This window comes from Fundulus heteroclitus, chromosome 18, assembly GCF_011125445.2.
Source record: "Fundulus heteroclitus isolate FHET01 chromosome 18, MU-UCD_Fhet_4.1, whole genome shotgun sequence".
NCBI classification, from domain to species: Eukaryota; Metazoa; Chordata; class Actinopteri; order Cyprinodontiformes; family Fundulidae; genus Fundulus; species Fundulus heteroclitus.
In genome coordinates, this window is record NC_046378.1 from 33,274,073 (window position 1) to 33,280,119 (window position 6,047).

Below are 6,047 nucleotides of genomic sequence, written 5' to 3' on the forward strand. Positions count from 1 at the left end.
CTGTTACAGGTAAGGTCCTGCTGCAAAGTGAACATCTGTCCTAAGTCTTATTCTGTCTCCTCCAAATGTCAATGTATTTTATTTTTGCTCCCTTGGAGAGAAATTTGCCATGGACAGAGGAGTAACACTGCCACAGAGATAAACATACATCAACAATTTAATAAAATCATATATTCCAAAAAAATTAATCACCAATTGATAAAAAGCACATTACTAACCAGGTGTTATTGTATATAAAAAAAAAACACATGAATAGCTAAATTCCTTAAAACAGTACTGTGTTTCCCATGATTAGAAAAACCTAGAAGGAACCCTTTACAAACCATAAAAAAAAGAAAATATGCTCATCCAAACCTCTACATACTTTGTTGAAGGACTTAACTGTTTCTTCCAGGAATAAGTTATGTGGGTAGCTTTGCATTCCTCCAGACGTGTTCATCTCATGCTCTGTGTTCATTAATAACTTTAACTGATAACAGAAGCATTACAGAGAAGAACTCTGTACCTTTGTCCTGAGTTTAGCGAGACTCACACAAAGTGGCAGAACATGACTGGATCTGTAAAATGCTGCATGCCTGTCTGATGATGGTCCGTTAAAAACGGTTGTGGAGGAGTTAGAGGAGCTGTCCTACGCGTAATCTTTCCTGCTGTCCATTATCAAAAATAAAACCTTAGCCATCTCCAACATGTTTTCTTTCTCTTTCCAGATTGTGATTTATTTAGCTTCAACTTCACCATCTTCCGTTTTTATGGTGGGGATGTTATGTTTAGACTGATAGGAAGTGGTGTTTTTTTGCTGCATGTCATATGTGTGGAATCACACATAATTCCAATAATATACATTCAGGTTTGTTAGCCATGTAGGCCAAAATGGTCAAATGCAATCCTTCAACACACCAAAGCACCTTCCTCCAAATGCTCAGCGTGTCCTCTTTGTGCCCTGTTGCAAAGCGCACATTGGGACTTTCCAATGACATTATTTTTGGATGGTTCTTCTTCATGCCATACAGTTACGGTACCAAAAAAAAAGAAAAGAAAAAAAAAAGATCTCCCACCTGAGCAATAGATCTCTGTAGCTCCTCCAGTGTTACTTTTGGCTTTTTCTTTTATTGATGTTTTATATGATCATCATGTCAGTTTAGGTTTGTATTACTCTGTTTTTTATGTTCCTGTATTTGTATTTTGTATTTTCATTTTATTTTCTGTAAAGTGACCTTGAGTGTCTAGATACAGGCGCTGTTAAATAAAATGTATTATTATTATTATTAGTATCTCTTTTCTTTTCGGATTTCTCATTCTTCGTCATGCGATTTGTTTAGTAATGTTTCCCTAAAAAAAAAAAAAAAAGGTCTTCACAGAACAGCTATGCACATACGGTACATAAATACATACAACAGACTATTCTTTAATTAGGTGCAGGTTAAAAGCAATTTGTTGCAACTGGATTTTATTAATCATTACGAGTAAAGGGAACTAAATACATATGCAGGACACATTTTCAGATTTTCATCTGTTTGTATTTTCTTATCAATTATGCCTTGTGTTTTTTTTTTTTTAAATCACACATAATTCCAATAATATACATTCAGGTTTGTTATTGTAATCTGACTAAATGTGTAAAAGTTCAAGGAGTACATAAAGTTTCATAAAGAAAACTATTCAAGACCACTAGAATAAAGAGCTGGTTATTTCACTGAGGCAGAGAGCCAGTTACCGTTGGGCAGCTTTTGACAGCACTTCCTTATTGTTGTCTGATATGCTGAGTAGCTGTAGAGTAAGTTTTATATATTTATAACTAAGTTGTGCCTAAAACCGACAGGGACTTCTTTGTTTCAATAGATAACTTTACATTGGAGTTGACCAAAATACAATTCAGGGTTCCTCAAGGCTCCATCTTGATGCTCCCACTAGCTCAGATATAATACACAACAAGATAAGTTATCATAACTATGCAGATGACACACATGTCTGCATTACAATGTCACCAGATGCCTAGGAAGCATTGGGTAGATGCATAGAACAAATCAACGTGTGTTGTACCATATTTATTTCAAGTTAAGGAACAACCAATCAGGCCTGACCTTAGAGGCACATAAAGACAATACCAAGTTGCATTGATTACGACAACTGTCATGGTGCAGTTGTGTCGGCTGCACCATGCACATATTCAGGACACTTTTCACCCTCCATACACCCATGTCTCCCTCTCCTCCTCAGTAATCATCTACACCGTCAGCAACTAATCAAGCCAGACTCACCACACCTGTTTATCCTCCCTATTTAAGCTCCCTGCATTCATGTCCTTCCCTGTCGGTTCGTTCTGTTGGTTTCTGTTTACCTCCTGTGTGGATTCTGCTCATCTCTTATCTCTGTTCCACGATTGACATTAAACCATGTCCGTAAATGAAAAGAATTCAAACATTTAAAATTGGTATATGAATTTGATAATGTAAATGAGGTTCAAAAGATGGAGAGAGCCATGAAAAAATTCCAAAAAACTGTCAATATTACAACACAAGCATGCTCCCTATCAATGCAAATTCATACCAGCTGGTCCAGTGCTAAATACCAAGGTATACACAAGACGCATGTCATGATGGGTAAAAGCAACAGTTCTCCAAAAAATGTTGAAATCCTTTTGTTGCAAAACATGCTTGTACGGTAAATTGGTTACAGATGTATTTCTAAATGTCTGAATGCTCCAGCGAGCATGCTGTAGTCTACAAGTGAAAAGAACATCGTTGCTCCTTAAACCAGCCATAGCCAGGTGCTGCTCGCAGGAATTCTGATAGAAGAGTGAAATAAAAAAATTATCAGAAGCGTTTTCCTGCAGCCAAGAACACCCTTACATAGAGATTAGCAGATGCCTGTCAGCCAAAACAGCTGTTTCCAGAGAACAAAAAGGAAAGGCATTTGTAGCCGCGGCTGTGTGTCGACTGCGCAAGACTCCATTGTTGAATAAAAAGCATGTTGAATCGGATAAAAACGTTGCTTTTCAAGAGTATACAGTTTAAAGGTTCTCAAATGTGTACACTTGTGCATTCTATCTATCTTTTTTGTAAATGTGGGCAAAGGTGTATTTTGCCCCTTTCATAGTATTGCACTTGGGCAATAATGCATTAACACATAGCCCACTTGCACATGTTTTACATGTACAAAATGAATGCAAAACTAGAGTTTTCCATCCAACTCATACAATAAGGAAAAATTTGCACCACAAACTGTACTGCAAAGCAAAAAACCTCTCTCTGCCCTGATAGTTTATTCAAAGTTGAAAGCATGCATTGAGAGACAATGTTACCCATATTTATAAAAATCTATGTATATTACTGTCTGTGTAACCGTGTGCCCGACAAGAAAACAGACCAGGCAGGGGAACACAAAGTTTGAAGACATATTTACAGCATTTTCCTGTTTCCTGAAAGCTTGTGCTAACAGTAACAAAAGAAGAACAGGAAAAAAAAGGCCGGCTGTAGCGGTCACCTTTATTAAAAAGCGGCAAGAATGTACAGAAAGTTCAATCCTCCAGCGATGTGAGCATGCCGATGAAACACCCGGAGAATATTCTGGTCAGATGAGATAAAAACTGAAACCTTTGCTTTTTGTACATTGTACACCCTGTCTGGAATAAAAATGGCAACACACTGCACATCAACCCATACCAACAGTAAGATCTGAAGGTGGGAACTTCATGGTGTGGAGCTGCTTTTCAATGGTAGCGGAGAAAAGTGCTGGACATCTTGATAAGATTCTGAAGATGAAATAATAGTGATTTTTTCAATAGGCCAATGATCCAACACAGAGTTAAGCAAACAAAGCTTTGGGAATTTAAATTTAGATACTGATTTGTGTTGATTTTTTTTTTATATATAATAATGGTTTGTTACAGGTGTGTGCATTTGATCTCAATAAACCCATTAGATATATTTACTTTGGAAAAAAAGATACTGAAACTTATTCCAGTATGGGTTGCTTTGCAATGACAACAACAACAAAAAAAATTATGATTAAGTTGATCTTCTAAACACTGTCAGAACTTGTTAACAGCATTAAACATACAAAGTCAAAACATTGATATTTCTTGACATTACATTTCTCTAAAACAATATAAATGGCCTATTGAAATAATACTAGGAGTACGTATTATCATAAGGTGCTGTAAGGGGAGATATTCCTGTAAAAAAAAAAAACACACTTGCTGACAATGAATTACCAATAATGTTAATAAATAATAAAAAAAAAACTTTGTAAACATACCAAATAAAAATGAAAAGCAATTCAACTTCATCTACACAGCAACAATACACATTGAATTTGTGGTGAGTAAAGCACCATTTCCAGCTGCACAGATCACAAAACAAAGCACATTAAAAGTAAATTTTTGCATCTCAAAAAAAAACTACATCCTTCCCATTCTGTCGAAGTGTTAGTTAACAATTTTACAGCAATTGCAACATGTTTTGATGGCATAAATGAGTAAACAGCGATTAAAAAAAAACATGGTCAAAACAATGATGACATGTAAAAACACAAAACCAAACTGCTTAGAAATAAGGTGGAATACAAATATACAGCCTCCACTACAATTATTGCCACACGGGATGAATGTATATAAGGTTAATGTGCAGGATGCTGTTGATATAGGAAGAAGAGTCGCACGAACTACTCTCAGCAACAGTGATGTGTTTAAAAATAAAGTCAGAGGAGTTGTTAGAAACCTGTATTTCCTGCAGCTTGTCAAGACAAGTCTGCAGGTCATTCAGGCTGCGAGAGAGTGCAGCAAAGTTTCTCTGTTCTATCTTTATGAGCTCCCAGTCTCTATCAGTCAAGGATTATGATGGATTTTGCAATGTTTATAGCCTTTTGTAAATATGTGAGGACCTCTGTTCTCTAGATAATCCACAGAGACACTGCATTTTTCAGTATGCTAACCTCGCTAATCGCTAATATAAGATGCTAAAGACTTTTTAAAAGCTGTGGGGTCAATTTGTCTTTAACAGCAGTAACATTTGAAATAGAAATAATTAAAAACAGAAGGTTAGAAAAAATATTGTTATAAATCATTTCATAGTTTGTTAAAGAGAGATCTAAAATCAGCGTCTGCGGGTCAAAGCATTTTAAAAAGTTAGAAACGGAAATCTGCCAGAAGATTTAATTTATTATTGTTATGGACACAACTGTTTGTTTGGTTACAAAATCACGAGTGCTGTGAATTTCAGGACTCAAAATTATTTAAAAAAAAAAAACTTAAGGAAGTAGTTGGATCGGTGATTATTGACTGTTTAAGTCAAGTCAAGTAAATTTATTTATATAGCGCCAGTTCATGAAACATGTCATCTCAAGGCACTTTCCAAAGTCAAATTCAATCAAATTAAACAGATTAGGTCAGATTATACAGATTGGTCAAAACATGTCCTATATACGGGAACCCAGTTGATTGCAACAGAGAGAGTCGTCTGCATTGTTAATGGCTTTGCAGCAATCCCTCATACTGAGCAAGCATGAAGCGACAGTGGAAAGAAAAACTCCCCATTAACGGGAAGGAAAAACCTCCAGCAGAACCAGGCTCAGTATGAGATTATCATATGAGTTTAGATTATATTCTGTTTAGATTGTGTTCATTTTTCTTCCTGCCCTCATCAAAATGGAACAAACCAAAAGACTATTCCATTTAAGTAAAATCGACGTGTGCCATTTTTCTTACATCAGAAAATGACAACAAGAATATCACCTGAAAACTTTAAAACGACCTGAACTAACAAAGAAAGGTGAATGTCAGGCACACCCAGGTGGACAGTAAGGGAGGTTAAAAAAAACAAACTCCAAAGCTCATTGTTTAGAGAACAGCAGCAAATAGTGCAATCATAACATCTCCATATTAACTACTTCTTTTTTGAAGAAGTAGTTGTTAATACTACTACTACTAACTACTTCGTTTTGAACACATCTTTGCCAAGTATGCCAAATATGGTCAATATTTCGCAGGGTATTTTAAGAGGAACAGTTTGATCCTTTCCTTAGACCTCACTCTTCCGATTTGGAGAATC